This window comes from Sciurus vulgaris (assembly GCF_902686455.1).
Source record: "Sciurus vulgaris genome assembly, chromosome: 3".
Lineage (NCBI taxonomy): Eukaryota > Metazoa > Chordata > Mammalia > Rodentia > Sciuridae > Sciurus > Sciurus vulgaris.
Window position 1 is genome coordinate 26,488,307 of NC_136463.1, and position 18,141 is coordinate 26,506,447.

The window sequence follows — 18,141 nt, forward strand, 5'->3', positions numbered from 1 at the left end:
AATCTGCTGTACTATGAGTTAACAAGGATTCTCTTATTCAGTCAGTGTTGTATTGCTGTCACTTAACAGTATGATGATCTGGAAAACCAGACGGAAGCACAGCACATCAGCGTACCACTCCCATTGAATGGAAACCCACCTTCCTTCTCTGGTTTATTCCTTTCACTCTGAATCAACAAGTGCCGAGTATCTTCAGTTTTAAACTATACATTTGCATATTTTATTATTTCTAAAACAAGAATGCCACATACTTTTCTTCTGTTCTGAGAGATTATTGATTTTTAAGTTCTTATTTTATGATCAAATCTACAGAAGAACCAATGAAGCACAGTCTCTGAGGGAGGCTGCAGACCTCAGGTTCATTTCTGGCTACTCTCTTTCCTTTACCTCAATATTTAATGAGCCAATAAGCTAAGCTTCATTTCTTGAAATTATCCTGTTCTTCCTATTTCAATTACTAACATGAGCCCCAGTTCAGGCCCTCATCATCTCCTACCCACACTATTGTAATAGTCTTTCTGCCTCCCTCTTTCAAACCACCCTACACAGAGATCTTCAGAATTTGGATCATGTACTCCCTAGCTACAAAACCTTCAGTGGTTTCTAAAGCAATGAAATAAAGTACAATTTAGCAAGGCATTCAAAAGCCTCTACCACCTGAGCCCAACCTCTTCAATCTTGGTTCCCAAAGCTGTCCTATCCTTCTCACCTAATATCCTCATGCTATTTATGCAATTTCTCATGCATACCTTGACACTTTCCACTTCTAAAATTTTGTCATTCTTTCTTCTACCTAAAATACCTTCCAAAGCCCCTGCCACTATAATAAAATCCTAGTCATCCTTTAAGAACTAGTTCCAATGCACCTTTTTCTTGCAGCCTTGCATGACTGCCTGCACAGAAGGGATTTCCCCTCCTAAACTTCCTTTTTGTTGTTGTTGTTGGTACTGGGGCTTGAACCAAGGGGCACTAAATTGCTAAGGCTAGCCTTTGAAGTGATCCTCATGCCTCAGCCCCCAAGTTGCTGGGATTACAGGTGTGCGCCACAATACACAGCACCCCTCCTAAACTTCTGTGACACAGAACTATCATCTAACACACAACATCCTGAATTGTACTTGTTTTTCTACAAATAGTATTTCTCCCACTACAGGCTCTTTGAGAGAAAGAAAAGAAATTTATACTTTTTCATTACACCTAAAGCAACACTCTGCCCAGAGGCACTCACAAAACACACATGCAAAAGTCAGGACCAGGACCACTTTACTTATTAGCTCATTAGTTTAACTGACATACAGGTCATGCCATGGTCTGCCCTCCTCTTTGCCTCTGCAAAAGGAAGATATAATCCAGATCTAGTGTGTATTTTCTCACGAAACTGCCAAGTTACTGCTATGTATTTTTGCTTCCTGGAATACATAAAAGGATTTTTTTGGTTTAAAAAAAGTGGTATGCTAATAAAGAAATACTTAGGAGTTCCCTTTAAGCTAGAAGGAAAAGTGATTTTTAAAAATGCCAATTCCTGCTGGGTGTGGTAGCAAAAGCCTATAATCCAAGCAACGGCTCAGTGGTTAATTGACCCTATGTTCAATCCCTGGCACCAAAAAAAAAAAAAAAAGCCAATTCTCTCCTTCCCTGCCATAAACTAAACTAGGAATGACTTAAATTAATATAGTGAGCGTGGGTTATGATTTGCCTGGGAAAATTCCTCACATTAGGAAATGTGGAGTGAGCCATGCATGGTGGTACAAGCCTGTAATCCTAGTAACTCGACAGGGTGAGGGAGGAGGATCTCAAGTTCAAAGCTACCCTCCGCAACTTAGTAAGACCCTGTCTCAAAATAAAAAATAAAAAGGTTGTGGATGTGGCTCAATGGTTTAGTGACCAAGTTCAATCCTTGCTATCAAAAAAAAGTAAAAGTATGGAGTGCAAGGTACCAGTTACTACTACCCTATCTACAATGGCACACTGCCTCAAAGCCAGCAACTTTTTCTCCTTCAAGAACCACAAAGGTTGTTTTTGTGTAGTACTAGGGACGTTGTACTGCTTAACCTACATCCCCCTGCATTTTTTTTTTTTCCAGTGATGGGGAGTGGGTACAGGGGATTAAACTCAGGGGTCCTCAACTACTGAGCCACATCCCCAGCCCTGTTTTGTATTTTATTTAGAGAAAGGTCTCACTGAGTTGCTTAGCACCTCGCTTTTGCTGAGGCTGGTTTTGAACTCGAGATCCTCCCATCTCACCTGCCCCAGCCACTGGGATTACAGGTATGTGCCACCACCTGGTCCCCCCGCCATCTTTATTTTTTATTTTGAGGTAGGGTCTTACTAAATTGCCCAGGCTGGACTTTGCCAAGGTTAGCCTTGAACTTGTGGTCCTCCTGCTTTGACCCCCTGAATGGGTGAGACTACAAGCTGTGGGGAAATTAACAGTGAAACCATCCTGCATAAGACACTCTTCACTAGCACTCTCACAGTAGTGGGCTATTTTCCATGTGCTTCTGGAGATGGGGGCTTGTAACTACTTTAAAAAGAGTACAACTGTGCAAGAACCACACTCATAGATGTTATAAATCTCGCTTTTACAAAAAACACAAAAAGGGTAGGAAAAGCGCCTCAGCCCTACCTTAAAATGGCCTTGGGCAGAACTGTCTGTGAATGTCAAAAGATAATTTTCAAAGATATTAATGTCAAAGATAACTTACATTTGTTTAAACAAGTACAGAGATCCAGATATATTATATATAGTGCAAACATATGTATGGTATATATTATGACTAAAATTAATTTATGCCTTGTCATCTGGTCCCTGTGGTGGCAGGCTGAGCTGAAAGACTTTGCTGGGCCAGACACTCCGAGAAAAAATTATTGTCAAGGCTTCAGCTACCACCAAGATATCTATGATTCACTACCCCTGTCTCCATATACTGGACATCATTTTTGAACACTAAACTATATTTGTGAATGCCTTCTGGACATCTCTTCCAAATATCAGCAAACTCACTTTAACCGAAGTTGTAACAGTACCACCCCTTTACAACTCCCATCTTCAAAACAAACAAAAACCCTGCTCTTTCTGAATTCTTAATATAGTCTTTTAAAATTAGCATAGCCTTTCAAGAATGGAGGAAGGAGGGACTGTATAGAGGGAAAAGAGGGGTGAGAGGGGTGGGAGGGGTGGGTGGGAAGGAAAAAATAACAGAATGAATCAAACAACATTACCCTATGTAAATTTATGAGTACACAAATGGTATGCTGTTACTCCATGTACAAACAGAAACATGTACCCCATTTGTTTACAATAAAAATAAATTTTAAAAAAAACTGCTAAAAAAATTAGCATAGCCTTTATCCTATTGGTTATGAGATTTTTCTTCATTTTTAACATCCAACATCACCGAGCCTTATTAACTTCATCTTGTAAATATGACTACAATTTGTTCTCTTATTCCTGCTATTATGACTTTTATTCTGGTCTGCTTATTTTCTGGCCCAGATAGCTTACCTTTAGAACTGTCAGAAGACCACTGCTATCAGCCTCCTAGGGCCCTTGTTAGAACTAGACTGTTTGCCACAGACAGATCTGTGTGGAAAGGCCCAGAGTATGTAATTTAATGGGGTCTCCAGGTAATTTCTGAGGTTGAGAACCTATCCTGTCTTCTGTCTTCCTTTGGTACCTCCACCTAGGAAGTCTCTTTTCTTGTGGGGACCCCAGGAGGGTGGAAAGATTTGCCACAGAAAGGGCTAGCTGACAGCCTTGTAGAAAGCTATCAATTATGAGACTTTTAAATCCACAAGTTTTAAATAATAAATATTTCTTCCCCAAAACACATTATAATTTTACCATCTTAAATTGCATCTGGCATATAGTGCTGTCAGTAAAGAATCGAGTTTGTTCTTTAAACAAACCCAAAACCTGTTTAAAAATAAAATTTAATCTATAAAAAAAATTAATTTACGAACAGGAATTGAAGCTTAAGTATTGAGTTTAAAAGCTTAATTTGTTTCCAAATAGAATAAGGATATTTGTTGAAGACTAATGAAATCTGATAACTCTGAAGTCTAGTTAAGAGTAGTATGTCAATGTAGGTTTCTTAGTTCTGAGAAACACAATGGTTATGAAATACTTTATCAACAGGGAAACGGTATAAGGTTACCCTCTGAAACTTTTCTATAAATCTAAAATTATTGAAAAAACATTTTAAAAGAGAATTTACAGTAATACTATAACTGAGTCTTAATCACTTTTAAAAGATTTTCTCTGAATTAAAAAAAATTAGGTTGCTTTATCACTTTTTCCCAAAAGTGAGATTTGGTTTTTAATATGTTTTTTAAGCTTTGATATTTTTAAGCAATGTCAGGTTTACTTGGTAAAGACTATCAATTAGCAAGTGGGCTTGGTTTTTTACCAGAATCCATGTACAAACATGTGTAAATATGTCTTATGGCATAAATCCCAAATTGACAAAGGCCAAGATAGCCTGACTGTGACATAACTGGCATGGCCAGCTATGGCTCAGACACTATGTGACTACAGAACCACCTGCCTGAGAGCTGTTCAGTGCTATTTTCCTACCTGTAAGGTATGTATACTTTAGGACCCAGCCATGGAATTATAGTTATAACTAATTTGCCATTAGGAGTATATAAAAATGTGTATATGAGGACATTTATTATAGCATTATCTATTATAACAAAAAAAAAACAGAAACGAAAAATGGCCATATAGACATAGGCATACTATGAAACCATCTGAATTATGATATAGATTTATATTAACTGACACAGAAATATGTCCACATAGAAAAAAACATTAAAAGCTTAATTTGTTTCCAAATAGAAAAAGAATATTTGTGAAGACTAATGAAATCTGGTAACTCTCAATGGCACCATACAATCTCAATATGCAAAAACCATGAACATACTCATGCCCACATGCACTCACTGAGAGATGTCTCAGAAGAGATGTAAAGGTGAGGGGGGGATACATTTTTCATATTTTTCTATATTCCTTAGTTTTTAAATATGTATTTATAATCTTTCAGAAAAACAAGAATGCTATTAATTCTTAATGCTATATAGAAACAATCTGTTTAACACCCAAATAAGACATTAAGGACAGTAACTGTATAATTTTTTAAAAAGTGATTCTTATTAATAACAAATAGCAAAATATTTTTTATTAAACTCACTGTAAAATTTAACCCTAGAAAGATAAGAAATATAAAAATATCAGGCACCAGTCAAAACACTCTATGGTTGTCAATGTGAACAGAAACATTAGCTATGTAATTTCAGCTTAAAGATATATACAATCACAGTTTTATTTTAACTCCAAAGGACAAACCATAGATATGTATTGGGTTATTTCATATGAATTCCATTTATAAATACATATACTGCTGATAATCTTTGTACTTTAACTGAAAAGATAAGTCAATAAACTTTTTTGAATAAATAAACACAAATTTCTCCTCCTCTTACCAAGGATTCTTTCTGTATCAATGAATTTGGGAGCTGAGAAAACTCATAAAACATTCAATATAACCCTATTACATAAAAGACAAGGTCATGAGAGCCTCATCAAAGCTAAGACTCCTCTAATGGCAGAACTGGGCCTAAGTCCCCAGATTTTGATCAAAAGTTCAAAATGAATTATTCCTCTATGCTTATCAGAATGGCCAAAAATAAAATATTAACAATGTTACGTGCTGACAAAGATGTGGAATGACTAGAACTTTCTTTTTTTTTTTTGGTACTGGGGATTGAACCCAGAGGCACTCCACTACTGTGCCACATCCCCAACAGGGTCTCACTAAGTTGCTGAGCCTTGAACTTGTGATCTCCTGCTTCAGCCTCCAAGTCACTGGGATTATAGGCCCAGCAACTGGAACTTTCCATATCTCTGGTGGGGATGCAAAACAGCATACCCACTGGAAAACAGTTTGGCAGTATTTTATGAAGTTAAACATACATACCACATGATCTGGCAATCTTACCCTTAGGTATTTACACTCAAGAAATGAAAACATATTCACCCCAACACCTGCCTGTGAATGTTTATAATAAGTTTGTTCATAATTATCAAAAACTGGAACCAATCCAAATGTCCTTCAAATGGTGACTGATAACAATTAGTGATACACTCATATTATGAAATACTATTTGGTCATAAAAAGGAAAAAAAGGTACATATAAAACTTGGATAAACCTCAAAGGCATTATTTTTAGTGAAAGAAGACAGCCTTTAAAGGTTACATACTTATTCTATTTATATAACATTCTCAAAAAGACAAGACAATAGTGATAATACCTCAATGTTTGCAGGGTAGGGGGCAAAAGAATAGCACAAGGGAATTCGGGGGGTGATGGAGCTTTCCTATATGGTAGTGATTACACAAATCTACACATACACTAACGTTCACAGCATATATGTACACAAAAATGTCAATTTACTATACATTTAAAAAGTATATAAATTATTCATTTATATTCAATTATATATTTAAAATGTATATCAGTTATTCAATCTCTGGTTTCTAAAACCAGAAGTATTTATGGATTTTAAATTCTTCTCTTTAATTTTTCAATTATTAAAATAAAATGTTTTAATGGGTCTTTTCTTTAAAAATCTCAGTACCAGGCTGGGGATATAGCTCAGTTGGTACAGTGCTTGCCCTAAGCCCTGGGTTCAATCTCCAGCACCATAAAAAAGTTAAAAAAATAAAAATAAAAATAATAATATCAGTACCAAGAAAAGGACACTCAACTTGGGAAATTAACTTTACCTCACTTTGTCTCTATTTTCCTATTGGCAAAATGGGGGGAAAAATAATACCTACCATCTCAAAGGGTTTTAAGAAGAATGAACAGTAAATACTATGTAAAGTTTTGTTAAACAGACATATTCATACACAGAGTATAAAATACTTCAGGTATAGAAATCAGAAACTCAGAAATTTTGTCCTTCTGGAATATCAAGTCCTGTTCATTGCCCCCCCTTTTTTTGGGGGGTATTGGAAATTAAACCCGGAGGCACTCTACCATTGAGCTACATCTTCAGCACCTTTTTTTTTTTTTTTTTTTTTTTTTCCCAAGACAGGGTCTCGGTTGCTATTCTACAGAGTTTAAAGAAAATCTTTCTACATATTCATTAGTTCGCTCAGTTTTACTTAATATAATGAACAGTAGACAGTGTATGTATGTATCTGTGCATGGGCAGTGTGTGTGTGTTTAGCAATGATAGGTGTACTATCTCTGAGAAGACTATAGCTTCAAATTCTGGGCAAAATGGGATCCAACCTAAACCCTTTCCAGATTTTCAGGTTTTTAAAGAACTACTCCTCTACATGGAATAGGCCATAAATATGTATCACCCCCATGCACCCTTTTTAATCCAATAAGCATTTGTTCACATCTACTTCAAGATACTTTTTAAAAAACACTATGTAAAGCCATGTTTTTTCAAACTGCCTGTCCCATCCAATTTTTCAAAATTAAACCCAACTAAATAAAAAACTACCAGACTTCTTCACAGATAGTAAGGGTAAGTACTGTGGCACAAAGTTCAGGTGTGGGTGTAAATCTGAGTGAATAGTGTGTATGTGTGCTCTGATTCTTTTTATAGATATGGTCCAAAAGTTTGAGGAATACTGTTAGATAGAATTAAATACATATCAGTTCTAGATTTGGAATAGCCCAAGCCTACAACAGTTAGTTTCTGTGGACAGGTTTCTTAGTACTCAGTGTACCACCTGGTCTTGGAGACCTATGTCATCTTCAAAGAAATAAAAAAATATCTAACTTTCCACATGAGGTGATAAAAGGACGTAGGAGAGACTGAAAAGCAGAATAAACCATCTCCTGGATATGGATTATCACATCTGACAAGTTGGAATAGATGCACAGGTGCTTAGTTCTTTACCACACTCTTACAGGAAGAACTTTGCCATTTAAAATAAGGTCTTTTCTTTCTACTATGTATGAATTTTTTAATATTTCATTTTAACATTTTCTCCCTTGGCAATTTTTCTCTCCAGTTCTGGGGACTGAACCCACAGCCTCACATCTGCTTCCAGAAGGCAATTTTTTTTAAAAACCTATCATATTATACATGATTTTTTGCGTGTGGTGCTGGGGGTACAATCCAAGGCCTCATACTTGCTAGGCAAGAGCTGTACCACCGAGCTACACCCCCAGTCCCTTAAATATGTTTTTTTAAGACTTAAAAGTCAAAAACAATAAAATATAATGTCAAAGAACCAACTATTTTCTCTTAGAGCAAACCTTTTTACATAACCTTTTATATAAAAGCTATATTCCAAGATAATCTAGTTTTACCTACTAGGAACTGTAAATAACCTTTTGTTTTGTTTTGTTTTTGTTTTTTTAAGATGACTGGTGCACTAAAACTTATACTGAAGTCTTCATAGTTAAAACTCTACTACTTGGGTTGGGGATGTAGCTCAGTTGGTAGTGTGCTTGCTTCATAAGCACTAGGCCCTGGGTTCAATCCCCAGCACCACAAAAAACACTAAACTCTACAACTATTTAGGAAATCTCCTAGCTTATTTCATCTCTAGACAAGAAAAATTAGATGAGTTTCATGTACTAAATCTAACAAACTCAATGCTAAAATTGTTAAACTGCCTAGTACTTAGTCACTAGTTACTTTGCAGCAGAATTTCTCAGCCTGGGCACTCTGGGTAATTCTTGATGGTGGGGGCTGTTCTGTGCGCTAGAGAATGCTCAGCAGTATTCTGCTCTCTACTCAGTATGACGATAGCATACCCTGCCCTAAGTGCTAATAACCAAAGAACCTCTCCAGACATTGCCAAGTGTCCCCTGGAGGCAAAATCACCTGTAGTTTCATACTTTAATCATTATTTCTATGTTTTTTCTTTTGGTGGTGGTGGCGGTGGTGGTGGTGTGACAACTGCAACTAAAGGAAAAAATTTTGATCAAATGCATTTTTTCCTTTTTATCCACCTTTCTGGGGTTTTTAGTTCGAATTAGTTTTACATAACAGAATGCATTTTGACACAGTGGACACAAATGGAGAATAAAATGCAGTTTTTTAAAAAAATATTTTTTAGTTGTAGATGGACATATCTTTACTTACTTATTTGTGTGTGTGTGTGCTGCTGAGGATCAAACCCAGTGCTGCACATGTGCAAGGCAAGCCCTCTACCACTGAGTTACAACCCCAGCCCTCAGATGCAGCTTTTAATAGGAACAATGATGCCTCCACAGTTATTAAGCTTCATGACTACATACAATTATATACCATTATATTTGCTTGACAAGTCTACCAAATCCTAAAATACTCAAAACAAGTTTAAAGTTTCTATATTTAAAGTATTTCATGTTGTGATTTGTTTAAAACTTTAAAAAAAAGTTTAAATATGTGTAGTTATAAAAATTATATTAAATAAAATAATTTAATAATTACCAGTGCAGGAAAGATTGTGATTTCATTATTATAAAATATAAGAAATACTTAGCAATTACACATCTTTTGGGCATTATAACTTTTTCTTTTCTCTTCTTTTCTTCTTTGAGACCAAGTCTTGAATTCCTGGGCTCAAGGGATCCTCCTGCCTCAGCTTACCTAGTAGCCGGGACTTCAGGTCTGTGCCCCGGTTCAGACGTTGCAACTATTTTAAAGATATTTTATATCATATTTAATCCCTTTTTATTTAAGGATAAAAGAATGTGGGTTATGCTTGGGTTGCACTGGGATTTCTCTTAATATTGTGAAAATCTAAGGTAGTCTTTAGGAACAGACACAAAAATAGTTGGAAGTTATTACAATTTTCCTATAAATCAGTTAAGGATATATTTTTAATTTAAATACTTAATAGGTATATATCCTGTTAAGTGAAAATGAATATATAGTGAACAGAGAAGCATTATTCATGATAGTCCTAAACCATAAACAACCCAAATTTCCATCAATAATAGAATAAACAAATAAATTATAGTACATGCATATAACAGTCTATTATTAGTTTCCGATGAAACTAATAATATTGGTTGTTTGGATGAAAATAAATTTGTAATATACTAGACAATATGAATGAGTCTCAAACATAAATTTGAGCTGACAAAGTCAGATACAAAAGAGTGTGTGCTGTATTCCTGCTTATATAATTACAAAAGAGATTGAGGATACACTGAGCCGTAGAGCACAAGCTTACTTGGGTCCCCAGCATTAAAATCACGAATTACCAAAAACAAGGTGAAACTACTTTATGATGATACAACTCAGGATACTAAAAGTTTTGGAAGAGCAGTAACTGGGAAAGGACATGAAAGGCTCTGGAACTTTGATGATCTGTTTCTTAGCTGGGCACAGTGGTGCACACTTGTAGTCTCAGCTACAGGGGAGGCCTGAGTCCAATAACTGTAGGCCAGTCTGGGCAACAGTGAAATCTCAAAAAAATCTGTTTCTTATTGTTGGTACTGATTATACAGAGAAAATTCACTAGACTGTAAATCTTTGATGCCCCTACTTTTCTGGTATAGTGTGATTAAAATTTCATTAAAAAGATATATATGTGTGTGTACACACACACACACACACACACACACACACACACACACACAGTGAAGCATCTGACTCCAACCAGGGTTCCTTAATTAAACTTGCAACAGAACCTGGTATTATCAGTGTCTTATAAAACTAGTAAGTTTCTTAGAATTATTTTATGATATACAGGAAAATCTTCAAATATATTCACTCTCCCATAGAACAAACAGTGGCACACTCTACACTGTTCTGTGCCTTTTTTTTTTCATGAACACTATAGAGATTTTTCCATAATAATGTACAGTGTCCTCATTCTTTTTTGCAGCTGTGCAATATTCACCCTATTATTTCAATATATACTAATTTAATTCTATGCTGATAGACATTTAAGCTCTTTCCAAACTTTTAATTTTGATTTATATAACTTTGTATATTAGAAAGAAAAATGTGGGGGGGGGGGTGCTAGAGATGTAGCTCATTGGTGGAGTGCTTCCCTATCATGCATAATACCGAGTTCAATCCTTAGCACCACAAACAAAACAGAGAAAAATGTGGGGTTCTCTACAATGTAGAACTTTCAGGAAAGGTAATTTCAAACTCCAGTTCTCATAGTATAGTAATACAGAAAAGTCCCTGGTAATTTCAGTCATTTTTTCAAAATGTTTCAAAGCAAACATAGATTTATCCATACAATCAAGATCATAAGCACTTCTCTCCAGCAAAAACAAAATAAGACAAAAAAAAATCCAAAGTTACCATCTGTTTCAATGTTCATAAGTCATTGATATTACCTTATTTTATTTTATACATATTTCTTTTTACTTGTCAAAGGACATTTATTTTATTTATTTATTTTTATGCAGTGCTGAGAATCCAACCCAGTACCTCACGCATGCTAGGCAAGTACTCTACCACTGAGCTATGACCCCAACCCTGATATTACTTTAAATACATTAAAATGACACATTCGAAAAGGTGAAAAACACTCACAAGGTCCTAGAGTTTTAAGTTTTCTCATTTTGTATAAGTAAAAAGTTATGCTCCACTGAATCCCAAAAAAAGGAATACAAATTCCAAAGCTGCAAAATATGAATGTTATATTTTGCACTAGCATAGAAGTCATTCTTTTCTATCTCTTCTACCCTAACAATCCGTTCTTGTCACACATTCATTGGTTTATCAAAAAAAAAAAAAAAAAAAAAAGACAAGGCATCCAGCCATCCCAAGTTTAGAAGAAAAAGCATCCCCCCTAAAAAAAAAGTTTACTCAGCAAAATGTTTTATAATTAAAGAAAAAAATATGTAATCCAATCATCCAAATTTTGTTTATTCATTCTGGGCTACTGTGTTATTACTGTATATTCTGATCAAGATTAAGCTTTTGAGTGTACTGCAAATACTAAGGTAAGTTAAAGACCATTGTTTGCCAATCTTTTTTTTTATCAGTAATCCAATACTAGCAACTAATTCCACTGATAGGCAAGCCCCTAGGTAGCTCAATAATAAAAGAAAATGAGGATTAGCAGATTCCCTTAAAATAAATCCTAAGGCATTTCTGATGTGTCTACCTTATCTGAAGTCTTTAGGTAACTCTTGTGGGGTCACAGACTTATCACAATACTGAAAAAATTATAGAATAATTTAATTCTATAACAACCAAAGAAATTCTATTTTTAAAGTTATATGCACTAAACAATATTCATTGAATGCACTTTTCAAAGTAGTCTTTTAAACAATGTTTTAAAAAGGAAAAAGGGAATGTCTTATTACCTAAAACTGTCTTTAGACTCAAAAGTAGTGGCTACACATACTATAGGCGTAAAGCACAGTCAATAAAATCTGACAGTCAATACCTTTCTTTCTTTCCTTCCCCCACCAAAGCAAAAATGCACAAAGCACTCAAACCTGTAGCCCAAATAACAGCTTATGATCAAAACCTCAAAAGAGCAATGGGAATTCAATGAGAAAATGTTTGTAAGTATTTTTAATAATCAAACATAATTGCCACATAAACAGATTAACTAAAACAAGCAACTTATGTCTTCACTGAGTCCACTAAGCACTTCATGGGTTGCGTTAACCATGAAAATTTACCCTAGATTTTGCATGTGATTCAACTCTGGACATAAAACTCACTGAGCTACATTAATGTCCTACAACATTCCTTTTACCACATAAGCTCTGAATAGGCTTAAAATAAGTATAGCCGGTGAACACTGTAGAATTTGCAGGTAGGTTTTATTGTCTCTACCAAATTCAACCATCCATAGAGTAAGAAATCAAAGTTCCAAAAAACACATTACACCTGCAAGACTTAGTATGCTCCAAGTCCAATATTTACAATTTTTTCATCCCAAATTTGCACAAATGAAAGAATGCCAAATCATAGCACCGGACCTCTAAATCTTGTCTTAATCCAAAATGATCTGTAGTTTCACTCTGATGTGTCTGTATTCTACCATTTATTGAGTTCCTAATACATACATACACCAGGAACTGTACTAGGAGATTACAAACATTTATCTCAAGTCCTCATAACAAATTTCATTCTGCTGATGAGACACTGAGGTAAGAAAAGTCAAGGTATTTGTTCAATGCCATAAAGCCTGTAAATGGTGTAGGTGGAACTGAAAGCTAGTTCTACCTGGCTCCAAAGAATCATCTCCTTTTAGCTAATGTCACTAACCACAACACCGGTGTAGCCTCTATCAAAGCTAATTCATGTGATAACCATCTAAAATGATGACGATAGCTACCTAAAATGGTAGCACAAGACCCACAAGTTACCAAAGAAGAGGTGCAGTTACCTACTTCAGAATAACTAGTTCAAAAGGATATGATTCAAATTATAAGACAATTCACTTCTTTTTGGGGGAGAATGTGAGGGGACATCTCTCAACTGACTTTACAACAAGGGAAATGAAACTCCAGAATATATTCGCATTTTTTGAAAAATTATCTAAAATCCTTGAGAAAAGTGTTTAACAGTTCACATTATAGATTACTTTCTTTGAGAGGCTTTAGCCATTCAAAAATAAAATCACATCAGTAGTATTACTAATCAATTTTTTTTCCCTGCAGACTTGAAAAGTATTTTCTTACCACACCACAGCGTACTTCCCATACTTAAAGCAGAAATGGAAACAGCTCTGGGTGTCACGAATCAGATCTTGAGGCCAAAGTTGCAAAGAGTAGGGGCCATTTCCCCTGAGTAAGAGCTGCTGGTCTGAAACCTCCTAAGGGAAGGGTGTCTGAAGAGGAGTGCTGGAGAAACTGAAGCAAGCTGCCTGTATTAATGAGGGTGAACTGCTGGCACCACTACTTCTTAAGTGTCTCACTGCTATGCAATTGTTTTCCAGCTTCCAAGCCCTGAAGCTGGCAGGGAGAGAATGCTGTTCTCACAGCCACATGCGTTATATGATCAGCTGCTATATGGGTGTTTAACTAGGTAAATGACTGGTTAGAAGAGGGTCTCCAAAACTAAACCAAGGAACTACATGTTCCCTGAGATTTGAATAATCTGTCTCTATACTACTGACAAAGAAAAATAATACATTTGTAACTTTGAAATGGTTTGGGTTTAGGATAGGCAAATAATTTCTGATAGTAAAACTTCAGGTGTGACATGAACAAAAAATAAATGTAACCTGTAATATAAGCCACTTCAAGCGTGTACATTAGGTAATAAAATGCAAACATGCAACCTCAGCATGTTTTCAAATTTCATAGGATATACTTCATAATTATTGGAATAAATGCTATTCTTCAGCTGTGTGAACTGGTTCTATGCAAGATTCTAAGCCTACCTTGCCTTCCAAAGTGCCAGTTAATACCATGAATTCCTTAGCATCTCAGGACCCCAAAAGATGCAAAAAGAAAAAAGAAGATCTAAATAGATTCCTTAAAATGAAAATTACTGTCAAAATTACCAACTCCTAGAGAGCTGGGGACTGTGTTTATTTAATACCACTGCCCATCATAACACTATCACAAGCTGGAATAAATGTCTATTGATATTAGTAAAGAAAGCTGAGTGCAGAGTAATTTAAGCAAAATAACTGATATTTACAATCTGCTTATTGATAGAATGGTGCAAAGTTCATCCTTAGCTCTAGGTTTCCTTAACTACAATTAAAATCCTCCCCTTAAAACAAAATTTTTAAATGGATGATTTTGATCACACCATTACCTTTAATAGACATGAAATCATATTTAACAAAGTTGAAAAAAATCCTCATCATAGAGCAGGTGCTTTATTATGGGTATGACAAAGCCTCCTTTTAAGAGATCAGATCAACTTTAGCCAAAACAAAAAGATTCCATGCAGACATTATTAACAGACCACAGACTTCACTTTTGAAATCTACTACATTTAGAATGTGATGTCAGGAACATACAGTATCAATTGGTCACATTCAAACAAATTATTTTGACTCTAGTTTTAACTTTTTCTAAAAGACTCACATACATTAATGGGAAGACAGGGACGCGATATTTTACAAATACCTAACTCACTATAACCAAAGAACAAAACACAAGGTTACATACATATGCTTGTTGCTGTTTACTGCTCAGGACCAAAGTAACTAATCCTTGTAAGAAAAACAAAACACAAAATTCAAGTTCCTTTCACTTTTGTATAATACGGATCTTAATCTGAGGTCCCAGGAACAGCTTCAAGATGACTATAATGACATACAAAATGTTGTGTCTATTCCACTGAGATAGTGGCCTTAAAGGTTTCCATGACCCCAAAGAAAGGTTAGGAATCACGGAAGGAAACATTTCCAGAGCCACTAAAACTTAGCAGTGAACATTTTAAGCAAAATTATACTAAAGACAGTATCTATCCAAATACATGTGCATAGTGGTGACACAATTAACTAAGTTACCTGCCAGTGCTGACACACCACTCACACAAGAGCCCAATTCGGTACATTGCCTGCCTTCAGCACCTATACCACATATCCCAGTAAAAGCAGCTTTCCTTCCCTAAACATACACATGTTGTCAACAAAGCATGTGCTAGTTGCCATTCCCAGAACAATACCAGCCTGGCCATCCTCTGGAAAAACAGAGATCTTCATCCCAAAATATCATCCCACTTTTATACTATGCCTTGACCATGGATGTTAAACATTACAACAAAAAGGATGAAATTCCCACGGTACCATATGTATCGCATTAACTGGGGGGAAAGCATCACTCAGGTGTTGCTGTGGGTCCGCTGGAGATGTATACAAGGAAAATACTATAACGATGCTTGAACACTGGGACAATCTGGGGACAATCAAAGACAGACAAATGCAAGAACGTCCTGTAACAAGATTGTGGAAAGCACCCTCCTCCAAAGGCGAAGGCACATTCCTTTGATTGGCACAAGCCATTCTGACAATGGATCCGCGATGACAGGGTCTGCTCAGCAATCAGGAAGTGTGCGTGTGTGAGTATGTGTGTGAGTATGTGTGTGGGGGTGGGTGGGTGGGATTCGTTAGATGTGATCAAAGACTGGTCCACTTCAAAGAAGAGTATATGGGATCTTAAATCCTGAAGATAAGACTTCGAGGCGAGAGAGGGCAGTTATCATTTGTACAGAAGGCATCCCTCGACAATGAACACGTTACGTGGAGAAGTAACGGGGGTGTCACTACCTTTGGTGTCTCCGACCTGAGACTCTTCAGTAGAGCCTGATTGGCGGGGAGGAGGAGGTGGGGGTGGAGAAAGGTCTGCATTACCCACTGGGGTGAGTGTGGGGCTGCTGGTGGCGGGTGTACATCAGATGCATGTTGTCCCCTGGTGGCACAATACTCTTGGGGGCTGAAGGTTTGGGCGCAGCCACAGGGCGGGGGAGGCAGTGAGTGCAAGCTCCCAGCTGCAGGGCAGGAGAACGCTCGCAAGAGAACCGGTGCAAACCTCCCCTCGGCCCGCTAACCCGTGCCACCCCAGCCTCCCCTCAGGCCTCGGGGCAAGCGGACTCGTTGCAATACTGCAGCCAAGCCCAGGTCCGTGAGGGAGGGGGCGAAAGGGCAGGAGCGGGGCGCCCCCAGCCCAAGCTCGGTGCCAGAGGAGCGCAGCGCCAGGGCCTCCCCGCCGGATGGGGGCTGCTCCGGCCTAGTGCACGCAGCTGCCTCGGCGCAGGGTTAGCCGGTCCCCAGAGCCCGGCCCGGCGCGGCGGGCGGCGGAGAGGAAGGGCTGCTGCCAGGGGCGCCGCCGCGACGGTGGCGAGTGCGCGGGGGAAGGGGCCCCTACTCACCCGGGCCGGCCGCCTCCGCCTCCGCCGCCTCGACCGCCGCCTCGGCGGTCCATCCCTGCGGCGGGGGGCCTGTAGCCGCGGCGCTCGAGTAACCACCGCCGGCGGGGCCGGCCCCTCCCCCCTGCTCAACGTCTGCGCTCAGGGCCGCTCCTCAGACCCGGCCTCGGCTGCCGCCGCCGCCGCCGCCGCCGCAGCGCTACGTGGCCGCCGCTCCGACGTCTCGCGACTCCCTTCCGAGCGCGCGAGGGCGAGCGGGGCCGGAGGGGCGGGCGGCGCGCGGGGCGGGCGACAGGGGAGGGGGTGTGCGTGTGTGGATGTGTGTGTGCGAGAGGGGGGGGCAGAGAGGGAAGCGAGAGCGCGCGCGCGTGCCCGAGGCCCCTGCGCTCGCCGGCCCCCCCGCCCGGCTGGGATCCCGATACCTCCCTCCGCCCGTCCCCCTCCCCCAGCATCCCGGCCGCGGGGAGCGGCAGTGCGCATGCGCAGCCCTAGGGCCAGCCCTGGCGCACCTTTTCTCCCTCCTGCCACATTGTGAGCGCTCAGCGGCGCAGATAACCGCCGACTATCTGCTCCACCCCCGCCCTCGCCCACTCCGCCCACTCCGAAGCGCCCAGGTAAAGGCGTGGGCTGCGCATGCGTGCTGGTCCCCGTGGCTCGGGGGGCGTGGTTGCTGAAAGGAAGCCAAAACGCAGAGTAGGAGAGAGCTGTGTGCAGGGAATGTGGGATTCCACGAAATTGGGATTAGGGAAAGGTAAAGTGAAATAAGAAAAGTGGGTCGAGTGGAAGTAAAAGAGCCTTTGGCTTATAGAATAAAGTTTTAAAACTCTTGGTTGCTGGCCTCATTACTGGAGGGCAGTTTAGTGACAGTACAGAAATAACAAGGGGAAAGATACAAGCAGTAGTGATCATTCATGAGACGACTGAGTTGGCTAATAAAAACTGAAGCAATTTAGAGATTGCCAGGGTGGTCAGAAAAACAGGTTTAGAGCTGCACTAGTCCTGTAGTCAGGAATAGGGAAAGCTGTGTGTGGTGGAGACCCAGAACTGCTGTAAGAAAGGAAATCTCCATTGTAAGTATTACAGCATTATGACTAATTAGCTATTAATCATTAATATAATTAATGGTACTATTAGCTAACAAGGTAACGTTTATCCAAGTTCAGAGCCAAGAGAGAGTGTCCATAATTGAAAGTGTCTAGGGTAAAGGGAGAGGAAATGATTTGGCAAAATGAAAGTCCAAGTTAGAAAAGACCCAGGGGAACAATCCCTGAGGTCAGGATGACCCTCTCCCACTGTAAATCAAAATTCCCTGAAGTTGTCCAGTCTTGTCTTAATTGAAATTCTTTCCATTATTTAAAGCA

The 18,141-nt window shown here is 38.6% G+C and overlaps 1 protein-coding gene across 1 annotated transcript in view; it reads right to left on the bottom strand.

Moving 5' to 3' along the window:
• ZNF652 (zinc finger protein 652) overlaps nt 1-17,189 on the bottom strand; it is a 62,679-nt gene extending 45,490 nt beyond the window's left edge. The window contains exon 1 of the mRNA XM_079134281.1: nt 16,784-17,189. The gene's annotated coding sequence lies outside the window, so the exon portion shown is untranslated. The remainder of the gene's footprint in view (nt 1-16,783) is intronic.
• Nucleotides 17,190-18,141: the final 952 nt, after the last annotated feature.